General features: G+C 45.8%; 1 protein-coding gene and 1 pseudogene across 5 annotated transcripts in view; one reads left to right on the top strand and one right to left on the bottom strand.

Moving 5' to 3' along the window:
• The window catches only part of LOC134207230 (uncharacterized), a 66,962-nt pseudogene extending 54,240 nt beyond the window's left edge, over window positions 1-12,722 (top strand).
• Window positions 1-25,083, bottom strand: part of LOC134206892 (uncharacterized) — a 343,495-nt gene that overhangs the window by 193,871 nt on the left and 124,541 nt on the right. The window lies entirely within an intron of this gene.

The raw sequence follows: 25,083 nt of genomic DNA, 5'->3' as shown, positions 1-25,083 counted from the left end.
TGTAATAACTGGAATCGTTTTCTTGATATAGTTTATTCTATTCAGAAAATGCCTATTTTCTGCCGGATCCGATTCCTCGACAAGTTTCAAGGTTTAGAGCGTCTATAGTACAACTATATGTACAAGATCTTCTTGGAGCTCTGGTCCCATACATTTATTTATATGCATTCAACTCATTTATCCATTGACGTCACGAGCGTATCGACTGATTTTCAATATTAATTTCAATTTATGACGGTTTGTAGTAGCAGGGTAGCAGGGACTATGTCCAAGGCTTGACGATCCTTCCCAGGCCATCTTCGAGTTGTGGGCTTGCCTAGGATGTGGTTTGACGGTGGGTCTGTTAAATTCCTATAAGCTGCATGTATCCGTGGGCCCCACCAAAGCGACCTGTAAGCGCTCAAAGCAGCTCACAGCCCAAGTCATGGTGTTAGGTGGGACGCTAAACAGCCATGACAGACGCTCCGACGAGACAGGAGGTTTGCGCAGCACATTAAGACGCCTGAAAAAATAATTACAAACAATATAAGAGATAATGGTCATCGGACCGGACCGGATTTTCGGATAGTCTGCACACCGTATCGAATGACACGGCCAACGATGCATAAACTTCGCAGCCTCCCGCGGAATGGTAGTCCTAAGCACCTTCTTTCCCGCAAAAATATCCCAAGGAAACATGGAATCACCTAACCAAGAACGGAAAACAAATCGACCACGTTCTAATCGACGGTAAATTCTTCTCCAACATTACTAACGTCCGCACTTACCACAGTGCGAATATTGAATCCGACCACTACCCTGCCGTAATCTGGAAAAGTGACGTAACAGCCATTTTACAACATGCATGTTTTCCATTTTTCTGTTAAAAAGCTCGATGAGTAGTACTCGTTAACACCATTTTGGAAAATGGCGTATACGTCACTTTTCAGATTACGCGTATCTCAGTATGCCTGCGCTCAAAACTATCGCGGTGTACATCACGCGTCGAAGTCGGACGCCGGCTTAACTTGAGCGACTCAAGACGGTAGACTAGCCCAGAATACGCGCAGCACTGAAAGTGGAACTTCGGAAGAGCAGCTAGGCGCAGCGTCTCTGAAGATGGCTGAGAGATATCGATCCGCCATTGGTAGCACCGCAACCGCTGCACTTGGCACGGTGCCCCGGATTAGAGAAACGGCTGGTATGACGGCGAATGTGAGCAGTTAGTAGAAGAGAAGAATGCAGCATGGGCGAGACTGAGCTGCAACACCGCACGAGGGCGAACGAGGCACGATATAAAAGGGCGCGAAACAGACATAACTCGATTTACCGGAGGAAAAAGCGCCAGCAGGAAGATCGAGACCGTGAAGAGACGACAACTGCACGCGCTAATAACACACGAAAGTTATTTGAGAAGTTAAACCGTTCACTGGGGCCGTGCCACAGCCTGATATGAGTAAGGACATAAACGGGAACCTTCTTACGAACGAGCGTGGTGATCCTAAGGTGGCGGCAGCCTACGAAGAACACCTGAATGGCGATGTGGCAGACGAAGATGGCGGTATGGTAATGGACTGAGACGCGCGCGGGACATGATTGCCAATTCAGATCTCCAGGAAATTCAGGAGGAGATTGGCCGTGAAGAACACAAAGCTCGTGGTTGACCAACTACCAGGAGAGCTATTTAAACACGGTAGCGAGGCACTGGCTAGAACGCTGCCGGGTCATTACCAAGATTTGGGAGGAGAAGTTTTGCCGCAGGAGTGGATGGAATTGTCGTGTGTCCCATCTACAAAACGGGCGATAAGCTGAGTAGCAACTCGCACAATCACATTGCTGATCGCCGCCAACAAGGAATCTCTTCAAATTTTATGCCGTCGACTAGCACCAATTGCAAGGGAGTTCGTGGGGCAGTACCAGGCGGGTTTGGGCAAACGCTCAACCACGGACCAGGTGTTCGCCATTCGCCAAATTGCAAAAATGCGCAGTAATTGCCACCCTCATCTATTCATCGACTTCAAAGCCGCATATGATCAATCGATCGGGACCAGCTAAGCAGCTAATGCTCGAACACTGTTTTCCGGATAAACTGACACGGTTGATCAAAGCGTCGATGAATTGTGTTTCAGGGGTATTCTCGAGTCCCTTTAAAATGCGCAGAGGGTTACGGCAAGGTGATGGTCTTTTGTCTCCCCTATTCAACATCGCGGGAGTAATACGAAGGGCAGGGATTAACGCGATTTTGTTACGATTTGATACGCCGATGACATTGATATCGAACACGTAACTTTAGAGGATGGAGGAAGCCACATCAGACTGAAAAGCGAAGCTAAACGGATTGGATTCAGTCATCAACACGTCGAAGACAAAGTACATGATAGGAAGAGGCTCAAGAGAGGTCAATGTAAAGCAGTTTCTATCGGTGGTGACGAAATCAGGGTTTAGAAGAATTCGTGTACTTGGCTCACTGGTAACGCCGATAACGCAGAGAAATTCGGAGACGATAGTGGCTGGAAATCGAACGTCTGACTCCGCAAGACGCTCCAGATCAGAAGTTCGCCGCCGTACCAAACTGACAATCTACAAAACGCTCATTACGGTAGTCCTCTACGGACGAGGCCTGGACGATGGTCGTGAGAACGCGCACTTGGAGTTTTCGAAAGGAAAGTGCTGCGTACCATCTACATATGTTGGGTGATGGCGGACGGTACGTGGAGGCGAATAACCTGTGCATCAGCTGTTGGAGAACCATCCATCGCTCACACCGCGAAATTGGACGACTGTGGTGGGCGGGCACGTAGCCAGAATGTGGACAAAGTCGGAGAAAGTAACCCGGTGAAAATGGTTCTCGACAAAGATCCAATGGACACAAGAAGGCGGTGCGCAGCGGGCAAGGTGGATCGAGTTCATTTATTTCATTTATTTAGTTTACATCTAATCAGATAACACTGAATCACAATTTGATGCCACAATACACGGTTTGGGGCCGCATCCTCCATCCTCGATTGCGCACCACGCACGCCAAGTCGTTTTGCACCTGGTCTGTCCACCTCGCTTGATGCGTTCCCGCCGTCCCGTACCTGCGGATAGGAAGCGAACACCATCTTTGCAGGGGTTGCTGTCCGGCATTCTTGCAACTACCCTGCCATCGTTTCCTTCGGCTTAAGCTGCCTTCTGGATCTGGGTTCGCCGTAGAGCTATGCAGGCTCGGAAGCCTCCTTTCAAGTGGCTCCGGAAGCCTCCTTTCAAGAGGCTCAGGCCTCCTTTAAGAGCTCAGGAAGCCTCCTTTCAAGAAGGCTCAGAGCACTCCTTTCAAGGGCTCAAAGAGCCTCCTTTCAAGAGGCTCAGGAAGCCTCCTTTCAAGAGGCTCAGGAAGCCTCCTTTCAGAGGCTCAGGCCTCCTCCAAGAGGCTCAGGCACCTCCTTTCAGAGCTCAGAGCCTCCTAAGAGGCTCAGGCCTCCTTTCAAGAGCAGGCCTCAGAAAGAGCCTCCTTTCAAAGAGGCTCAGGAAGCCTCCTTTCAAGAGGCTCAGAAGCCTCCTTTCAAGAGCTCAGAGCCTCCTTTCAAAGGACTCGGAAGCCTCCTTTCAAGGACAGAGCCTCCTTAAGAGCTCAGAGCCTCCTTTCAAGAGGCTCAGGCCTCCCTTTCAAGAGGCTCAGGCCTCCTTTCAAGAGAGCTCAGAAGCCTCCTTTCAAGAAGGCTCGAGCCTCCTTTCAAGGCTCGGAAGCCTCCTTTCAAGAGCTCAAGCCTCCTTTCAAGAGGCTCAGAGCCTCCTTTCAAGCTCAGAAGCCTCCCCTTTCAAGAGCTCAGAGCCTCCTTTCAAAAAGCTCGGAAGCCTCCTTTCAAGAAGGCTCAAAGCCTCCTTTCAAAGCTCAGAGCCTCCTTTCAAGAGAACTCAGAAGCCTCCTTTCAAAACAAAGCCTCCTTTCCAAGGCTCAGAAGCCTCCTTTCAGGAAGCTCAGAGCCTCCTTTCAAAAGAGCTCAGAGCCTCCAAAGAAGCTCAGAAGCCTCCTTTCAAGAGAGCTCAGAAGCCTCCTTTCAAGAAGGCTCAGAAGCCTCCTTTCAAGAGCTCAGAGCCTCTTTCAAGAAAACTCTTAAGGCTCCTCCTTTCAAGCTCAGAAGCCTCCCTTCAAAGACTGAAGCCTCCTTTCAGAGCTCAGGCCTCCTTTCAGAGCTCCAGAAGCCTCCTTTCAAGAGCTCGGAAGCTCTAGCTCAGAGCCTCCTTTCAAGCTCAGGAACCTCCTTTCAAGAGCTCGAAGCCTCCTTTCAAGGCTCAGAGCCTCCTTTCAAAGAGCTCAGAGCCTCCTTTCCAAGAGGCTCAGAAGCCTCCTTTCAAGAGGCTCAGAGCCTCCTTTCAAGAGGCTGAACCTCCTTCCAAGCTCAAGGCCTCCCCTTTCAAGAGCTCAAAGCCTCCTTTCAAAAACCACTCTTCAAGCTCAAACCTCCTTTCAAAAGCTCAGCCTCCTTTCAAAACAGCTCAAAACCAGCCTCCTTTCAGAACTCAGAAGCCTCCTTTCAAGAGCTCAGCCTCCTTAACTCAACTCCTTCACTCAGAAGCCTCCTTTCAAAAGAGGCTCAGGAAGCCTCCTTTCAAGAGGCTCAGAAGCCTCCCTTTCTAAAGAAACTCGAAGCCTCCTTTCAAGAAAAGGCTCAGAAGCCTCCTTTCAAAGCTCAGAAGCCATCCTTTCAAGAAGCTCAGAAGCCTCCCTTTCAAGGACAAAGCCTCCTTTAAGAAAAGCTCAGAAGCCTCCTTTCAAGAAGCTAAGCCTCTCCAAACTCAGAAGCCTCTCTTTCAAGAGCTCAGGCTTTCTCAAGCTCAGAAGCCTCCTTTCAAGAGGCTCAGAGTCTCCTTTCAGGCTCAGGCCTCCCTTTCAAGAGGCTCAGAGCCTCTTTCAAGAAGCTCGAAGCCTCTTTCAAAAACTCAAACCTCCTTTCAAAAGCTCAGCTTTTAAGGCTCGAGTTTTCAAGGAAATAGGCCTCCCCTTTCAAGAGAGCTAGAGCCCCTTTCAAAGGCTCAGCCTCCTTTCAAGAGCTCAGAAGCCTCCTTTCAAGGCTAACCTTTTCAAAGCTCAAACCTCCTTTCAGAAGGCTCGAGAAGCCTCCTTTCAAAAGGCTCAGAGCCTCCTTTCAAAGCAGACTCAGAGCCTCCCCTTTCAAAGAGCTCAAGCCTCCTTTCAAGAGGCTCAAGCCTCCTTTCAGAGGCTCAGAAGCCTCCTTTCAAGAGCTCGGAAGCCTCCTTTCAAGAGAGCTCAGGCCTCCTTTCAAGAGCTCAAGCCTCCTTTCAGAGGCTCGAAGCCTCCTTTCAAGAAGCTCAGGCCTCCTTTCAAGCTCAGAAGCCTCTTTCAAGAGGCTCAGGCCTCCTTTCAAGAGGCTCAAGCCTCCCTTCAAGCTCAGAGCCTCCTTTCAAAGGCTCAGAAGCCTCCTTTCAAGAGGCTCAGAGCCTCCTTTCCAAGAGGCTCAGGAAGCCTCCTTTCAAGAGGCTCAGAAGCCTCCTTTCAAGAGCTCAGGCCTCCCTTTCAAGAGCTCAGGCCTCCTTTCAAGAGCTCAGAGCCTCCTTTCAATAGGCTGAAGCCTCCTTTCAAGATCAGAGCCTCCTTTCAAGAGGCTCAGGCTCCTTCAGAGGCTCAGAGCCTCCTTTCAAGAGGCTAAGCCTCCTTTCAAGAGGCTAGAAGCCTCCTTTCAGAAGCTAGGAAGCCTCCTTTCAAGAGGCTAGAGCCTCCTTTCAAGAAGGCTCAGAAGCCTCCTTTCAAGAGGCTAAGCCTCCTTTCAAGCTAGGAAGCCTCCTTTGCAGAAAGGCCAGCCTCCTTTCAGAGCTGGAAGCCTCCTTTCAAGAGCTAGAGCCTCGAGAGCTAGGAACCTCCTTTCAAGAGAGCAGAAGCCTCCCCAAGACCAGAGCCTCCTTTCCAAGAGGCTCAGGCCTCTTTCAAAGAGCTCCAGAGCCTCCTTCAAGAGGCTCGGAAGCCTCCTTTCAAGAGCTCGAGAAGCCTCCCTTTCAAGAGCTCAGAGCCTCCTTTCACAGACTCGAAGAGCCTCCTTTCAAGAGGCTCCAGAAGCCTCCTTTCCAAAGGCTCAGGAAGCCTCCTTTCAAAGGCTCGAAGCCTCCTTTCAAGAGCTCAAGCCTCCTTTCAAGGCTCAGAGCCTCCTTTAAGAGGCTCAGAGCCTCCCTTTCAAGAGGCTCCAGAAGCCTCCTTTCAAGAGGCTCAGGAAGCCTCCTTTCAAGAGGCTCCAGAGCCTCCTTTCAAGAGGCTCAGAAGCCTCCTTTCAAGACAACTCGAAGCCTCCTTTCAAGAGGCTCGGAAGCCTCCTTTCAAAAGGCTCCAGAGCCTCCTTTCAAGAGGCTCAGGCCTCCTTTCAAAAGCTCAGAAGCCTCCTTAAACTCAAGCCTCCTTCAAGAGCTCGAAGCCTCCTTTCAAGAGGCTCGGAAGCCTTCAAGGCTCGCCTCCTCAAGAGCTCAGAAGCCTCCTTTCAAGAGGCTCCAGAGCCTCCTTTCAAAAGAGCTCCAGAGCCTCCTTTCCAAGAGCTCAGCCTCTCAAGAGCTCAAGAGCCTCCTTTCAAGAGAGCTCAGAGCCTCCTTTCAGAGCTCAAACCTTCAAGCTCAGAAGCCTGCCAGAGCTGAACTTCCTTCCAAGAGCTCAGAGCCTCCTTTCAAGTGAAGCCTCCCTTTCAAGGGCTCCAGAAGCCTCCTTTCAAGAGGCTCAGAGCCTCCTTTATCAGAGCCTGCTAGCTCCAGGCCTCACTCAGAGCTCAGAGCCTCCTTTCAAAGGAGCTCAGAAGCACCCTTTCCAAGGGCTCAGGCCTCCTTTCAGAGCTCAGGCCTCCTTCAAGAGGCTCAAGCCTCCTTCAGGGCTCAGGCTTAAAACAGGCCTCCTTTCAAGAGGCTCAGGAGCCTCCTTTCAAAGAGGCTCGGAAGCCTCCCTTTCAAGAGCTCGGAAGCCTCCCTCAAGAGAGCTCAGGCCTCCTTTCAAGAGCTCGGAGCCTCCTTTCAAGGGCTCAGGAAGCCTCTTCAAGAGGCTCGGAAGCCTCCTTTCCAGAAACAGGCCTCCTTTCAAGAGCTCAGGCCTCCTTCAAGAGGCTCAGAAGCCTCTTTCAGAGGCTCAGGAAGCCTTCTTTCAAAAGCCAGAAGCCTCCTTTCAAGAGGCTCAGGCCTCACAGCCTCCTTTCAAGAGGCTCAGGAAGCCTCCTTTCAGAGAGGCTCCAGAAGCCTTCTTTCAAGAGCTCAGGAAGCCTCCTTTCGAGGGCTCAGAGCCTCCTTTCACCAGAGCTCAGGAAGCCTCCTTTCCAAGAGCCTCAGGAGCCTCCTTTCAAGAACTGAGCTCTCCTTCTCAAGAGCTCAGAAGCCTCCTTTCAAGAGTCGGAAGCCTCCTTTCAAGAGCTAGCTCAAACAAGCCTCCTTTCAAGAGACTCAGAAGCCTCCTTCAAGAGGCACAAGAGCTCTCCTCAAGAGGCTCCAAGAAGCCTCCTTTCAGAGGCTCAGGCTCCTTCAAGAGGCTCAGAGCCTCCTTTCAAAAGTCAGAGCCTCCTTTTCAAGAAGCCTAGAGCCTCTTTCAAGAGCTCCAGAGCCTCCCTTTCAAGAGGCCTCGGAAGCCTCCTTTCAAGAGGCTCAGAAGCCTCCTTCAAGAGCTCGAAGCCTCCTTCAAGGCTCAGAAGCCTCCTTTCAAGAGGCTCAGGAAGCCTCCTTTCAAGAAGGCTCAGAAGCCTCCTTTCAGAGAGGCTCGGAAGCCTCCTTTCAAAGAGGCTCAAAGGCCTCCTTTCAAGCTCAGAAGCCTCCCTTTCAAAAGCAGCTCAGAAGCTCTTTCAAAGGCTCAAAGCCTCCTTTCAGAGGAGCTCAGGCCTCCTTTCAAGAGCTCGAAGCCTCCTTTCAAGAGAGCTCAGGCAAGCCCAGCCTCCTTTCAAGAGGCTCAGGCCTCCTCCAAGAAAGCTCAGAGCCTCCTTTCAAGAAGGCTCAAAGGGCCGTCCTTTCAAAGAGAGCTCAGAAGCCTCCTTTCAAGAACTCGACTCCTTTCAAAGAGCTCAAGGCCTCCTTTCTTAAGAGAGCTCAGAAGCCTCCTTTCAAGAGAGCTCGAGAGCCTCCTTTCAAAGAGCTCAGAGCCTCCTTTCAAAACTCCAGAGCCTCTCTTTCAAAAAGCTCAGAGCCTCTTTCTAGAGGCTCAGAAGCCTCCTTTCCGAGCTCTAGGAAGCCTCCTTCAAGAGCTCAGAAGCCTCCTTTCAAGAGGCTCAGAAGCCTCCTTTCAAGAGAGGCTAGAAGCCTCCTTTCAAGAGGCTCAAGGCCTCCTTTCAAAGAGGTCAGGCTCTGTTCAAGTCCAGAAGCCTCCTTCAAGAAGCTAGGCTCTCCTTTCAGAGAAGCTCAAAATCCTCCTTTCAAAGGCTCAGAAGCCTCCTCTTCAAGAGAGCCTCAGGAAGCCTCCTTCAAGAACTGGCCTCCTTTCAAGAGGCTCAGAGCCTCCTTTCAGAGCTCAGGCCTCCTTTTAGCTCAAGAGCCTCCCCCTCAAGAGGCTCAGGCCTCCTTTCAAGAGGCTCCAGAGCCTCCTTTCAAGAGGCTCAGGAAGCCTCTTTCAAGAGCTCCCAGAAGCCTCCCTTTCAAGAGCTCAGGCCTCCTTTCAAGAGACCTCGGAAGCCTCCTTTCAAGAAGGCTCAGCCCTAGAGCCTCCCCTTTCAAGAGGCTCGAAGCCTCCTTTCAGAGGCTCGAAGCCTCCTTCAGAGCTCAGGCCCCCCTTTCAAGAGCTCAGGCTCTTTCAGAGTCGGCCTCCTTTCAAGAGGCTCAGGCCTCTCAAGAGGCTGGCAAGCCTCCCTTCCAGAGGCTCAGAGCCTCCTTTCAAGAGGCTCAGAGCCTCCCCTTTCAAGAGGCTCAGAGCCTCCTTTCAAAGAGCTCAGAGCCTCCTTTCAAGAGCTCGAAGCCTCCTTTCAAAGAGGCTCGAAGCCTCCTTTCAAGAGCCAAAGCCTCCTTCAAGAGGAAAGGCCTCCCTTTCAAGAGGCTCAGAAGCCTCCTTTCAAGAGACTCCAGAGCCCTTCAGGCTCAAGCCTCCTTCAAGAGGCTCAGGCCTCAAAGACTCAGCCTCTCAGGTATCTTCAAGAGCTCAGAGCCTCCTTTCAAGAGACTCGAAGCCTCCTTTCAAGAGCTCAGGCCTCCTTTCAAGAGGCTCAAGCCTCCTTTCAAGAGAGCTCCAGAAGCCTCCTTTCAAGAGTAGTGGCTCAAGAGCCTCCTTTCAAGAGGCTCAGGCCTCCTTGAGAGCTCAGAAGCCTTTCCTTTCAAGAAGGCTCGAGCCTCCCTTTCAAGAAGGCTCAGAGCCTCCTTTCAAGAGGCTCAGAGCCTCCTTTCAAGAGGCTCGAAGCCTCCTTTCCAAGAAGGCCTCGAGCTTGCAAGGCCATCCTTTCAAGAGGCTCAGGAAGCCTCCTTTCAAGAGGCTCGAGGCCTCCTTTCAAGAGAGCTCAGAAGCCTCCTTTCAAGAGGCTCAGGAAGCCTCCTTGCAGAGGCTCAAGCCTCCTTTCAAGAGGCTTCGGAAGCACTCCTTTCAAGGGCTCAGGCCTCCTTTCAGAGGCTCAGAGCCTCCTTTCTAGGCTCAGAGCTCCTTTCAAGGAACAGAGCCTGCCTTTCAGAGGCTCAGAGCCTCCTTCAAGAGGCTCAGGAAGCCTCCTTTCAGGCTCAGAGCCTCCTTTCAAGAGGCTCAGAAGCCTCCCTTTCAGAGGCTCAAGCCCCTTTAAGAAGGCTCAGGAAGCCTCCTTTCAAGAGCTGAAGCCTCCACAAAGGCTCAGCCTCCTTTCAAGCTCAGAGCCTCCAAGAGCTCAAGCCTCCTTTCAAAGAGCCGGAAGCCTCCTTCAAGAGGCTCAGAAGCCTCCTTTCAAGAGGCTCAAGCCTCCTCAAAGGAGGCTCAGAAGCCTCCTTCTGAGGCTCAGAAGCCTCCTTTCAAGAGGCTCAGGAAGCCTCCCTTTCAAGAGAGCTCGGAAGCCTCCTTTCAAGAGCTCAGAAGCCTCCTTTCAAGAAGCTCGGAGCCTCCTTTCAAGAGAGCTCAGAAGCCTCCTTTCAAGAGGCCTCAGGAAGCCTCCCTTCCAAGGCCAGAAGCCTCCTCAGAGCTCAGAAGCCTCCTTTCAAGAGCTCAGAAGCCTCCTTTCAAAGGCTCAAGCCTCCTTTCAAGAGGCTCGAGAAGCCTCTCTTTCCAAGAGGCTGCCCAGGCTCTTTCCAGAGAGCTGGCAAGCCTCCCGTTTCAAGACTCGAGTAAGCCTCCTCCATTCGCCAAGAGAGCCATCACAGAAGCCTCCTCTTCATGAGGCTCAGGCCTCCTTTCAAGAGTCTCAGACGCTTCACGAGGCCTCCTTTCAGAGGCTCCAGCTCCTCTCAAGAAACTCGAAGCCTCCTTTCAGCTCAAAGGCCTCCTTTCAAGAGCCTCGGAGCCGCTCCTTTCAAAGAGCCAGGCTCTTTCAGGAAGCCTCCTTCCAAGAGCTCGAAGCCTCCTTTCAGAGAACTCAGAAGCCTCTTTCAAGAGCTCAGACCTCCTTTCAAGAAGGCTCAGGCCTCCTTTCAAGAGGCTCTAGAAGCCTCCTCAAAGAGCCTCGGAAGCCTCCTTTCAAGAGGCTCAAGACCTCCTTTCGAAAACTCGAAGCCTCCTTTCACGAGGCTTAGCCTCCTTTCAAGAAGGCTCGAAGCCTCCTTTCACGAGCTCAGGAAGCCTCCTTTCCAAGAGGCCTGGGGCTCATTAGCTTCTGGATCTTGTGTCCAGAATTGATGGATGGCATAATCCATCTCGGCGGTCGGTTGCATAAAGCTTATATTCCTATTGATAAGAAGCACCTGGTCGTACTTCTAGCCGAACATTGCCTCATCTTACTCTTTGCGAATCTTGCAAAAATAGATCGGAGTTTTATCTATATTTACTATTACTCGTCATTTCCAATATGCGTAGCCAGTTGTTATATAAGCTTGCCGATGTTTAAAAGTCGATGTTGTGGGTCCCGAATGATAACGTTTGTTTTCATTTCATATAGAACTACTTTCGGTACTGAACAATGGAAGATTTTTCCAAAGAAATTTCTTCAGAATTTCTGAGAAATTAGATAGAATTTCACTAGACTGCATAACACTTTCTGAAAGAAATTCGTTAATTTCTATGAACAAACCAGCAAATAGACAAATTGATACTGGAATCTGGATGAAGTGAAGTACACAAAAGAAGACATCTGGTCGAAATTTCAGTTGTCCATGAATATATACAAGTTTGTTATTAAGTTATATATATTTTTCCGTTTATTGAGTTTAATACGCCGCTCAAACTTTTGATTATCCACGAAACATGAAACCCTCACCAAAATTGTTACAAATATTTGCGCTACATTAAAAAATATTTTAATATATTTGATCGATTGATTGTCTTTATCAACGAGTCTGGGACTGATTCATCTCGTACGTTTAATATAATTTCAATTAATAGTTGGGCTTCAGATTTCATTTTGTTATTTCATCCATATTATTAAGAATCATTTAATGCCACCCATTTTAAGGCTCCCCAGACCTAAGCGATTTCATCGCCGCGAGGCAGGACAACGAGTCGCCGCGATAGCTATCGTCGGTCGCTGCAGGCAATTATTTCTGTTACCATACCAACCGATACCAAGCGATAGAATCGCTGTCGCGACTGTCGCATCGCGTGTTTTGGAAGTTTACGGTGGATTGGCAGATTGCATTGAGGCCTAGAAACACAACGAGGAAGCTATACGTCTTTTACCTCTCTACACTAATTAATTTGATCCTTGTCATGTCAAAACTGACTTCGAGTTCAACTCCCAAACGTGGTTTTAGTTTCGATCGTCCATTCGCGTCCGAGGAACGGTCACCGGTTAGAAACCTATTCAAGCGAAAAATACTCAAGTTCGCAATCTCCATCAGTGTTATATCAACCAGTTTAGCAGCGTTATCGATAAGATTTATTTCGCTTCACGATGCATCGGCGAGGTGATGACTTCAATGGCGTTTGATGTCCGGTAGTATACGATGGAATTTACAGGACGCAAATTCAATCCAAACATCGAAAAATACGGCACAATCTTTGAACTTGACGAGCACCTCGAGTCACCAGAAAAACACAACAGTCCCATCGAGTTATTGGACGGAAATTAGCGCGAGATACCACTTGGATTCAGCTGGTTTTTAATCGGAGCCGATAGTCACTGTCTTGAGAAATGCTAATTCTCAGTGCACTCTTTCGTCTTCAGCACTAGTTCACCGTACAAGGTTAAGATTCTCCCTGATCGATCAAGGCGATTCGATGCGATACTTCCTGTAATGCCACCCGCCACAGCCTTCACCTCAAGCAGACCAAACTGTCCGATGGCAGTTCCGCGGACCGGCACTGAACGGAATGTAGGCGTACTGCGTGACGTTGTTGAATTTTCCGGCAGGAAGATCCGGATCGAACTTGTTCTATTGGGGAAAATCTACTGTCTCGGCTGCAGCTGGTGGACTCGATTACGGCGTTGGTTCGAGCGGGTATGGTGGCGTTTCTAACCAGAAACAATTCGCCAGTTTACTGGCTAGGTAGGAACGCGAGCTGTGCGCTCGGATATTCTCTGTTCAGTGACGTTGGAATCTCATGTCCAATGGAGCAATTTCCTAAGCTGATCCTGAAAAGGTTCGATGAGCGGAGGTGGAGAAACACGTTGGGTTGCCGTAGTATCGTGACCTCCCAGAATGAACGGTACCACTTCGTCGCGGATGTCACGATCGCTGAGCGGTTGCCATCTCGTGTATTCAAGTAATAGATCTGAAGATCTAACCGTCGTTTTTGCTCAACTTCTGATGTATTGTCAACTTGTTTGTTGGCCATACAGGCTGCTCTCTGCAACCTTCTTTCTTTTTATAACATCTGCGAGAACCCATGCAGTATTTTCAAACATTTAACCTGGCGTTTGAGTATCTGTTCGACTTGTAGATGAAATCTGATGCAGCCAGATTTTCTGCAAGCCAAAACTGATATGTCCGATTCTAAAATAGTAAATATTAGTAGAGGTAAATATCAAGAATTTAAACATGTAAACAACCTTTCATTCAAAACTTACTCTTCGTGCCTTGACGTATTCCGACCTGAACTGCTCTTGAGAGCATGGATGGGGCATCCCATTCACGATTTCGCACTAATATGTCCAGCAAGTCACAGGGCTATCTGTACTACAATCCGTTCTCGTTTCTCAGCTCTTTCCCATCACGCCGCATCTTTGCGTTGCCGGTTACAGTTCCAAGTAGTCCGTCATCTTATATTGAACGTTGGATTGAGAGCCTTTTCGACGTTGTGCTACCGGAGTGCCAGGACGGTGAGCAATCCATCCTAAGCCACGGCCGTAGAAAGTCGTAGTCAGTCGCGCAGGCGTGGTCGCTGCCAGCAAGGATGCGTCTCGACAGCCCTCGGCTTTTGGAGAGATCAATACGTACGGCATGCGGCGTTCAGATGCGAGACACATGCCCACTGCTTGCGACCTGTAGATTTTGCGTGCTGTGAGTCATTCCGGTTGACATATGTCTGTGTTTTTGTGGAATAGAACGAAAATTTGTGAATAGAGTTAGTAATCTTGACTTTCTCAAAATTAAAGATAAATATAAAAGTTTAGCCTAAAACACGTGGGATGCTAACTGATACCCAGGAAAAAGCTTTCATGTACAGAAGAGCAAAAACATGATATGGACTTATGGGGTTGATTTATTGATACTGGACTTGATTGATATAAGAGATAAAGAAGCAAGCAAACAATATCAAAATCTTGCACCGAAATATCATTTTAATATAATATTTCTGATTTTGTTCTTTTTATCATTCTATTTAATTATTCATGAATGAGCTTTTGTTGATATAAGTTGTTTCATATGACAGGTGTGTAGATAATAGAGAATAGAGATCCGTATTGGTGTTTTCATTAAAACCTGATCTAATGAATTCGGTGTATTTGCTTATCTACAAACACACAATATACGGGGAAGGGCCGTTTAATTTCATACCGTTCAGCCAAAAGTCATTTGACCGAAGGCCGCCACGTCGAAAGTTGTTTTGTCGAATATTAACCACTAATACCATTTGCTCGAACAGACCCTTAGGCCGAAAGTCATTTGGCCGAATAGGTCATAAATTAGAAATGAGGTGTGAAAAAAGAGATTATTCACTTCTCTCTACTTATTTCTCACTTCACTGTGAAAGTGAATAGATATCGAAGTGAAAAGATTGTCGCTCTACTCACTTCTCATTATCATTTTCAGTGATGAAGTGAGAGAAGAACGTCTCAATTCTCACCGCTCGCTGTAAAAGCTAGAAGTGAGCGTGAGTGACCCTAGTAGCACAGTTCAGATCCGCTTTGGTGCAGCACTTCATGAGCTGAATTTGAAGGCTGCATTAGTCACAGGGCGACCGATAGTCGACAAGTAAGTGTTACTCGGGGAGCGCCACTTTCATTCTTTCACAGTGGCCCTCCCGTGCGTCGGTATGACGCGCTGCTGCCAGATTGGCTTTATATTTCGTACCACGAGCGAATTCGCGCACCCAAGCGCGCTTCATTCCCTACGGACGATAGATTCCTGGCGTCGCCACGGCCAGAAGCGGACGATCCGTCACTATATCGGTCCGAGGACCGTGGGACCCTAAGTGAACGGAATCACCAGCCGGTCCGTCAAGCTACCGGCAATCTATGCGCCCGTCCGGCTGAAACCGACATCGCGATTCACGAAGCACGCTTCATTGAGAAGCAATCGCCAAGCGTTGCCTTGCAGGGAGACATCGACCCTGCTAACGGTCATCGACTGTAAGCCCCATCGATACGGTGAGTTTCCTCTCTTTTTGTCGGAGTGCGAGGTCCAAGGAGGGCGCCGCGAGATGAAATCTATTTTTTGTGCCAAGTCTTAGACTGAAGAGCCATCTAATGGCTAATAGATGCCGAAGCAATTTCGCGAGTCCACAATCCACCGACGACCCCTTAGGTCGCCATCACGGACCCGTGGAAACATCGTGCGTGAGCCATTTTCGCCTCCACAAATTCCCACTAAATACCCGAGCGCAGAATGACGAGAACCGAACTTACGATAATCCGTGACGTCAGTTAAAATATAAAAAGCACAGTGAGCACAGCGAGAGTGAGAATAGAGTAGAAATAGACAGAGAGAAAAACCGCACAAGCTAGAGGTAAAAGTTATAAACGAACACAACACTAAACAGAGACAGAACACAAACCCTTTAGCAACAGAAGCATGTGCCCTGTTAGTATTAAGACAATAAATGTTTCTCAGTTGTTGGTAAAAAGCAGATTATTAATTGATTGTGTTTAACGTTAACATGCGATGATGTTTGTTAGGTTCTGAGTCCGTCCTTTTAAGGAGATTTTTGTACCGGTCTATTATGTTGCTCCTCAACCTCATTGATGTTGTTAGGTAGAGGAGAGTCCGCCGATGATGAGAGCGGCACCTCAAGAGCAAGTATATTAGGTTCCGGTGGGCTCCACCCGATTCTTTGAGTGTTTGATGGAGCTGTAAAGTATGGATGGAAGATAGGATGGACCTAATTTGGCACGTTTGTCTTGCTACGTGACCGATCCATAAATCCTTATCCGAAAATTTAATGGACTCGCCTTGAGAGAGTCTCATGGAGCAAATTAAATTAAGGCATGGTCTCCTTGTGGAGTGAATGCTTTAGCCACGTGGTTTTTGATACGGATCGTTTCGTCCGGCTACAGCGTGAGTGAGTACACTCAGTTTTATTTCCGTCAGTTCGCAAACCATCGCACAGACCGATATGTAGCAAAATAAATAACGTATTCCGCTAAAATAGCGTTTGCTAGCTGGGATTTTCGGCAAATTATTTTGTACTTCTGCGCTTTGTGTCCACAAAGGGTTCCAAAGTACGATGCGTTTGTGCATAAGTCAGACCTTTAGTAAGTCACATCACAGTTGTTGTTACCACTGAGAAACAAGAGTGTTGCTTGGGTCAGAGTCGAAAGTCATTTGAGTTCTAAAAGCTCTTTTGGCCCGAAAGTCGTTTGCCAAAGGGTCATTGGGTGAAATTCGTCATTAGCTGGAAGGGCTCGTTTGACCAATGTGGGTCGTTGGCCGAATAGCATATACCGAATGGGTCATCTTGGCGAAAGGGTCATTTGGTCGAAAGGTTCATTAGAAAAGCGTGCCATTTAGCTGAAAGGGTCGTTTGTCCTGAAAGGGCTTTAGCCGAAATGGTCATATGGGTTCCTTATTTCTCATTCTCACTGTGAAAAGTTAGAAGTAGTGCGAAGTGTTATGAGACGCCTTTACTACTTATTTCGCGCTTCACTTTTTACAGTGAAAGAAAAGAACGTCTCTACTCATTCCTAATTTCTTACGCACAACAAAGTATCTCGGCCAAATGGCCTATTCGGCCTAACTGCGCCCTTTCGGACAAATGACCTTCGACCAAACTGACACTTTCGGTCCTAGTGTGACCTTCTTCGGCCCAAGTAAGTCTATTCGGCCAGATCGACCATTTCGGCCAGAAGACCCTTTCGGCCGGAACGCCCCTTCGGCCAAAAGACCCTTTCGGCCAATAATCCTTCTCGGTTAAATCGATCCTTTCGGGCAAATGACATTCCGCTTTGGGCTCATGTACTGGCAGCGACGTGTCGGCCAAACGACCCTTTCGGCCAAATGAACTGTCCGGCCTGTATTGCCGATATTGCCACTCCATATTTAGATAAGGAGAGGTCGAGGAATGGAAGTAAAATTGAAATGGGCACTCGATCGAAAAAAGTTCGTTGATATAAAAAACGACAATAAATTAAATTTTATTTCTAATTGTTGATGTGTTTGTTTTTGCCCGAAGGTCACTATCATTTGCGTTGCATAAGATTAGGGGAGAGTGAAAAGAACACGTTAGCTGCCACGCAGCGCTGATCTGCGCCACCTTAGTGAAGTCTAGCTCATTGGTCTAGTAGCCTTGAAATTTGAATATATCGACATAGGGAGAATAAATTCTGAACAAAACATTATTATAGAATACATCGAGATAGGAAGAAATCGAGATAAGAAGCTTTTAGGGACAAAAGGTCGAAATGATAAAAGGTCGAAAAGGAAATACGTCGAAGACAAAAGAGGCAATGGATAAATGGTCGGAAAGGACAAAACGCGAACGGACAAAAGGTCGAAAGGACAAAACGTCGAACGATCTTAAAAGGTCGAAAGAAACAACATCAAAATACGGATTTGGTATTTCCATATGAACGCGTTCGCAGTGGCTGGGCGAAGTGTCATTTAGAAAATCTAGATATCCATCTATTAATTGCACTCACTGAATGATTTTTTTAAATTGTTAAAAACAGTGAAAAAATAAAAGAGCATTTGTTTGCCAACTGTGTATGACATTTCTGTCTCGCGCGCAAACAAGTTTTATTCATTTTGAATCAACAATCTTTTTTATCTCTAAAACCATCCAGATATTCAGATATTGTTTCTTCAGAGAAATTGCTCATTCGTCAACTTTGACTGAATAGATGCGGTGTGTTATATCTGCTTTGTACCAGTTAAATGTACATTTGCACAAATTTGAAATTCACTCAACTTGTAATCAACATTCTTGATCGACCTTTTGTCCTTCTCGACCTTTGTCCCTTTCGACCTTTTTGTCCTTTTCGACCATTTGTCTCTTTCGAGCCTGTGTCTTTTCGACCTTTTGTCCTTTCGACCTTCTGACCTTCGACGTTTGTCCTTCCGACCTTTGTCCTTCTGACCTTTGTATTTCTGTGCCTTGTCCTTTTGACCTTTTGCTCTTTCGACCTTCGATCATAGAAACGAGAAACCAGTTTCACATGATCGACAAATCGAGATGACTGTAATATTATATTATAAACGGCTTAGGACCAGTACTGGAAGGTCGTATCGTCATAAGACGGAGAACCAGCACCTTCTTCGCTTTTGGTAGACCAAATGAAAGAAATCGGGGTGTCTTTGATAGAATTTTGCATGAAAGGAAGTCGTTATTTTAAAATTAACATTTTAATTAACAAACAATTTATAGATAGTATACATGCGAAGTGACTAGTCGATAAATTAATCACATTCTTAATTCACCAAGTTGAAAATGGTAAAAACAAAGGTAAAGTAGATATTGCGACTCTCATGCCCTGTCATGGATCAATATTTTTGAATTTTTAGCATGCCATTCATCCTTCAGTTTCTAAAGATATTGAAAGAGCAGAATAAAAATCGTCGTGACATCTTTATTGAAAATGAGAATGTGCAGTACTGTTAGGGTCAGTTCACTAATTACGTAAGTATCTTGCGGGTCTGGGTCTGTTATTTTTCACGCTCCATATAAATAAATGGTGACTTCATGAAGAAAATATACATGTGGGGAGGGGGCTGAAAAGGCCGCATAAATATGCTACTAATTGTGTAAGTATGTGGTATAATTAGACAAAATTTAGTTTAGCTGGCTTTGGCATATAATTTTGGCAAATAGGCGAAGCATTTAAACGGATTAACACGAGTGGTACAATTTTCAAGTATCCGCAGCTCATTTTTTCTAAGCGACGACATAGACATTATGGCAACGAACTTCTAGAAGATGGAGGAAACTACATCAGACTGAAGAGGAAGCCAAGCCTGGATCAATCAGGCTCTACTGGTGACGCCAAAATGATACTCAGCAGAGAGAATTCGGAGACGCTGGTCTGAGATCGTACGTACTTTGGACTCCGCAAGACGCTCCCAATCAATAGATTAGAAATAGCCTACCGTAGCAAATCGACCTATCTACAAACGCCTCATTAGACCGTAGTCCCTCATGGACACGAGACTCTGGAGATGCTCCGGGTGAGAACCAACGCGACTTAGTTTTCGAAAGGAAGTGCTGCTACCATCTATGAGTGGGGTGAATGGCGTGCAGTACGTGAGGAGCGAATGGAACCATCGATGTGCGAGCTTCTCAGAGAACATCTGCAACGTTACAGCCAAGGAAAATCGGACGACTGCGGTGGGGCCTGGCGTCAATAGAATGTTTCGACAGTAACCCGGTTAAAATGGGTTCTCAACAACAATCTGACGGGTACAAGAAGACGAGGTGCAGGGCGTCGGATCATGAAGATGACTTGTGGTCCCTCCGTAGACTGCGTTAGTTGGCGATGTGTAGCAATATGAACTCGAGCCGAATGGAAGACTCTTATATACCGTATAGGCCACTTCGGCCGTAGTCTGAATAATAATAAAATATAGCATTAAGCACAAACAACATACGAAGATTGTGGCTATCATTTTGATTAATCTATGATAAATTTGTGCTAAAATCAAATAGCCAAATCATTCTCATGGTATCTATTTTAGCGATTTTAGCCATATGTATGTTCCCAATGCATTCTCATGTTTTAGAGTAGTATTATTTTCCAATTCATTTATCAAATTATAAAACATTTTTATATTCGCCTTTTTGGTTATAATCAAGTCACTTGATTCAAGTGTAGATGTGGATATTCAGAAAATCCACCTGTTATTTTTACCTTTCATTCGAAAAAACCTATTCCTGAAGCCGTCCGCATCATGCGAATAGCTTCAACATGCTTGCCAGCAAGTATTCAGAGGTAAAGATTATTGTAAATCAGACGTGAACAAACGTTTTGTCGTTTTTGACATTATACCATCCCTATGGTTTTACTTTTGTTGAATTGGAACGAGTCGTTTGTTGTGAAGTTCGTGTTACATCTTTCTTCCCTTAGGTAAGAAGGTATTGTAGCTACTCCACATTAATTATTTGAACACTTTTACGCATTATTGTATTTGATCATAATTTGTAGAGCTAACTTGTATTTAAAATTATTTAATTTTATCAATTAATGTGCCATAACTCTCTTGTTGATTGTTCGTTGCTTATGATTTTTTAAAGGCTGGCTTGCAGGGCCTGACACCAAACCCCCTAAATTTCCGAGGACCATTCCTCCTATTTCCGGTGGACCATGTGCATAGTGTTCATTTAGAAGTCCCTCGTGGCACTCGGACGATGATCAGCTGCGCTAACATGGAGAGAAACAGACGGGTTGGGAGCTCGATACTGACATGGAGAATCGACGCTCATTAGATTTGACCTCCAGAGGAGCAAACCTCCTTCCCTATCTGTCAGCATATTCGACCATAGTTCCCCACTGGGGGTTGTACCTGAGTCTTCCTAAGGTTGCTCGTATCCAGCCAGCACCGCGGGAGGTAGGGAGTAGGAGTTGCTGGTAAGAGGCTAAGGACCGCGAATGGGGACTTTTTATTCCTTCAGATAGCAGGTAATCCATGGTACCTTTGCCCAGTCTTTGCGGAGTCTAAGCCGCTAAACTGACGTCTTTTGTACAATTTTGTTTGGTTATTTGGAAGCTCAATTGATTTTCAATCCATGTTAATAGGCACATTTGGTAGTTGTTTCTTCTTATTCTCCCTCAATGGCTTTACATTCCAATTGGAACTTGGCCTGCTATTCAACAGTATACTATTTAGCTTCTAGTTGTTAATTGAACTTTTCGATGCCCTGCCATGGTATGTATCTTGATGTGCGCTTTATTTGGCAAAGATATTAGTACTGAGATTATCCTTGGTTCCTTTGTTCTGTGTCCGAACATGTTGGGTACCAAACTCAAATCGTATGGATTTTTCCTTCTTTGACATGGCTCCCCCTATTCTCTCCCAGCAAGATGTTCCGGACAGCACGACAGCGACAATCTTTATCTAGTAACTAAAATGTCTTTTATTTTAACCTGTGTTTGAGAAGCTGCATATGTAATCATTTTGACCAAAATGAGATTATTTTTATATATTCGAATCCTCGTCCAAAATATTTATTCGGTCAAAAAATACGAAATTTTTTTTTTCAAAGGACTATACAAATTTTTGTTTGTTTAAGTTATTAAAAGACCCAATACATGCAGAAGTTGCAAGTCAGCAATACGGCACTGTACTGGAGCGTGGGTATTAGGTCGGCTCCAGAACACTAAGTTCCTAATTAGGAAGATTTTGCATTGTTCCTTCTCAGTCTTTTTCATCACCAACCTGACGAAAAAGGATATGAACAAAAAGAAAAGGAATGTGAATGGGAGAACAAAGGGAAAGTTCGGAAAAGGGCTCTTGGAGAGGCCATACAACAAAAGATATTTTAGTTACTAGATAAAGATTGTCGCTGTCGTCGCTGTCCAGAACATCTTTGCTGGCAGCGAGGATAGAGCTAAATGTCAAAGAAGGAACTAACCATGGATTGACAGGTATAGTAACCAACATGTTTCGGACAGAACAAAGGGAACAGTAGCGACAAATCTTTATCTAGTAACTAAAATCTTTTTCATACACGCATCCCGTAGAAAATTTGATCAGCCAGAATCGACCCGATTTCGTCGCGTACAATCGACCGATTGCTTGCAATCCTACGCTTATGAGATTTCACCACAGGCGTGGGCCACTTAATCACCCTATTAAATATCATTCCGACGAAATAGCTTGTTTAATAGTGAATTTCGTACACCAATGTAAACGAATGACGAATCAAACCGATTTGATCTAAAAACACGGAACAATGACTAAATATAGTGATTGATCGGCCAATGCCGCTGATCAAATTCCTAAGCGACGGAGTACAAAATTGCCATTCAAACCTGATTAGTCGGTCAATTCTATGGGGATAAGGTTCAAGAGTAGCACTGCCTGCTTCCACAACGGGTTATGAACACAAAATACTGAGTTCGGTTCTAAAGTCAATTTCTACTAAGTCAAGACGAAAATTCTTCAAAACAACTTATCTGCTTGAAGTCTAAATTAAACGAGATTTGATTTCGAAATGCGATAGCTCACCCACGCAACCAACACCATCAACAGGTAGCGGAACCTTCACCTACCGCCTATGGTGTTGGTTTACGGGAGGCAATGATCAGATTCGTCAAATCGTCGTTTGAATTTGTTACTGGAACAATCCTCACCGGTGCGTAAAGTTTAACCAAAATAGTCAACCTCTATCAGTGACGCGAACCTGCACACCGGTCGTTGGTAAACGGGTTTGGAAATGTAAACGCAATCCCTCGGTTGAATAGCGAGTTGCAAATTTGGGACCCGCTCCAATTGCCAAACCATCACACTGGAAATAAAGAGTAACGCATATAAAAAAATGTAGCGCATTCTGAAAATTGTTCGAGTTATTCATCATCAAACCATTGTGATGGGAGCGTCAGTTTATTTTCAACTGATTGGCGGTTCGCTAGTGCATAGGAAATAAACTGATAGGTTAGATATCTGAAATCTGAATTTTAGAATATTGGCGTCTTCTACAAGTTGTTCGGGAGGTCAAAACCATCAGCCCATGTCAAACGTTTAATTTGTAAATACAACTCGCTTGGCGGCGCTAGTAAATTGAAATAATCAATAAAGGTTAGAATATTTCATAGTTGAAAATCTAAGAATATTGCCGTTTTCACAGTTGTTCGGATGATTAAACCATCATGATCAAAGTTTGTATTTATAATACAACCGCTTGGCGGCGCTTAGGATATGAAAATAACCTGATAGGTCAAGATATTCAAATATGTACATTCTTAGAATATTACAGCTTCTGACGTTGTTCGGTGTGGTAAAACCATTATGACCAACGCAGCTTTAGATTAAGATTATAACCGCTTAAAGCGACTTAGTAGTATGAAATAACCTACTAGGTTAGATATATCGAAAACTGAAATTTTTAGAATATTGCCGGGTATCCACAAAGTTGTTTGGTGGTAAAACCGTCTGATGCAGCAAGTTTAGTGTTTAAACACACACGTTTAGCGGCGCAGTGTATAAGAAATAAATTGATAGGTTAAATATCTCAAAATTCTGGAATTTCAGATAGTTGCCGTATTCTGTAAAAGTTACTTGCATATAAGACGAGTTGTACAATCTCCATTAATTCCACCACTCTGGTTGTACAGCTCTTGATATACTATTCTGACTTCTGGCAGTAAAGCATCTTCAGTGTCTCGTACTTGACTCGATTCGACTCTAACTGGAACGAGTACGCGGTTCTCAAACTAAACTTCTGGTTTGACTTACCCTATAAATCTTGCATATATTAACCAACCTAATAGATTCAGACAAAATTTTCAGAATGACTTGATCTGTTTTGTAACAACAGACGATTTGACGAATTGAATTCTCTCCCTCGCAAACCAGCACCACTAATGATGATGAAGGTCTGTCCGCTACCTGTTGATGGTGTTGGTTTGATATACTTCAGACGCTATCAAATCGTCAAATCGTTTCGATTGGTTTACAAAGCAGATAATTTGGAAAATTTGTTTGAATAATTGATAATTTGTAGGATGATGGCATTTCAATGCTCTAACGATTTAAAATATTTAACCTAACAGGGTTATTTCTACATAACAGCGCAACGCTATGCGTGTAAATTCCAAACTAAACTAGTCTCCACTTCATAAATGTTTAAATTGAACAACATGTATCCACCTCACTAAATTATTGCATATAAGCTAGCGCACCAGCAGATGTGTGTCTTATTAATCTGATAATCAGCAATGCATTGGCGCACATATTTATATTACAAAGTTGGCGCATTCTGAAAGATTTGAGAAATAAATAATATTTTTTCCTGATTTTATTTGCCTATTCGTGTTTGCTCTCAATATTGCTAACCGGATATTCACCACTCGGTGCGAGAAACTGATTGCACTTCAACAACCTTGATAGAAACAACTCGGTGCAAGAACAAGTGCATAAATAAATATAAACGCATTTCGTTCCTATAACTAGAACACTCTATTTGGATACACGATGGTGGACTGTCTAAAAGCAGATGTTTTGACAATTATTGTAAGTAGATGTTTCAAATATTTGGAAACGCAATTGTAACGCGAACTGGGCGTTACTTATCAGATGACAAGAACTCCATAATCAGTATCACAACTGCACAAACAGATGATTCAACGCGTTGAATATTCGCAATTTGATAGTTCAGTCGGCAGTGACTTCTGTCAGGCCTTGGACTAAGACACTGCAATTCTGTTTAACATATACTGGCGTAAGCTCCACAAGAGATGGCTCCCGGATGGACAATTTTGTTTAATGACATGAATTCTAGGGACCCTCCTAGGCTCGTGTGGTAAGACGGCAAGGCTACAAAGCAATGACCTTGCTGAGGGGTGGCTGGGTTCTATTCCCGATGTCCAGTCTAGGAACCTTTTGGATGGATTGGACATAAAAAGTATCATCTGTGTAAGCCCTTAGATATGCGACTTGAATGCAAAGGCGGCGCTCTGTCCCGAGAAATGGGGATTAAATCAATAAGCAAGAAGAAAGAAGACATGAATCGAAGACTACCTCAAGTGCTGAGGTGACGCTTCAAAGTTGACTAAAAGCTTTACTAACACTTGGATATTGGAACAGCGTACCAGGATCAATAAGCCAGTATGCTCTAATTGAGCTTGCTCATCGTACCAATCTGTTTCCAGCTATGGAAGAACTGACCCATATAAGGTAAAGTAGTAACTGAATTCCGTCTTCAATTTGAGTTCGATTGGCGTTACTAATCTCAACCTCGCAGTTGCAGCCCTAGGAAGCGAGAGCTTCGTGACTTGGTTATCTGAACAGAAGTATATTACTTTGCCATAATGTAGATTGCACTCCACACATGATGGTGGATATTTCCGCTAAAAGACAGGAGGTGATTCTTTCCAACTTCAGCTCACAGCGAATAGACACCACTGCACCTGCTCTACCTTCGAGGAGGAGTCAGTGCAAAGAATGCTGTCCGGACATACTCTGGCCGCGGATCGGTGAGTTGATCACCAGGGAAGGAGTGACCTACACAGCCTGGTCCCTCACAAGTTCAATCTCGGCTTCTCGTGTCTTCCGATGACAATTGACCGCCAGCTTAGGTGTGCGTACTTAGCTGGTGTGCAGCCTGGGCACTGTTGTCCTTCTGACATCAGCTAAGGAATGGGTGCGACCAAACGGATTCTACTCAACCCTAATCCCAAGTGGCGTTAACCCCGAAGAGATAAGAATTTCAATCCCCCGTGATACACACTAGCGCGTAAGTTTTGTGATACCGGAAGAAAAAAAGTACCCAAATTGGTATTTTAAACTTACTTTGAGTTATTTTCTCTTAGCAATGCTTCT

Source organism: Armigeres subalbatus, chromosome 1 (genome assembly GCF_024139115.2).
Source record: "Armigeres subalbatus isolate Guangzhou_Male chromosome 1, GZ_Asu_2, whole genome shotgun sequence".
NCBI lineage: Eukaryota > Metazoa > Arthropoda > Insecta > Diptera > Culicidae > Armigeres > Armigeres subalbatus.
Note: the sequence above shows the minus strand (reverse complement) of the source record. Positions and strands in the feature narration are given on the sequence as shown.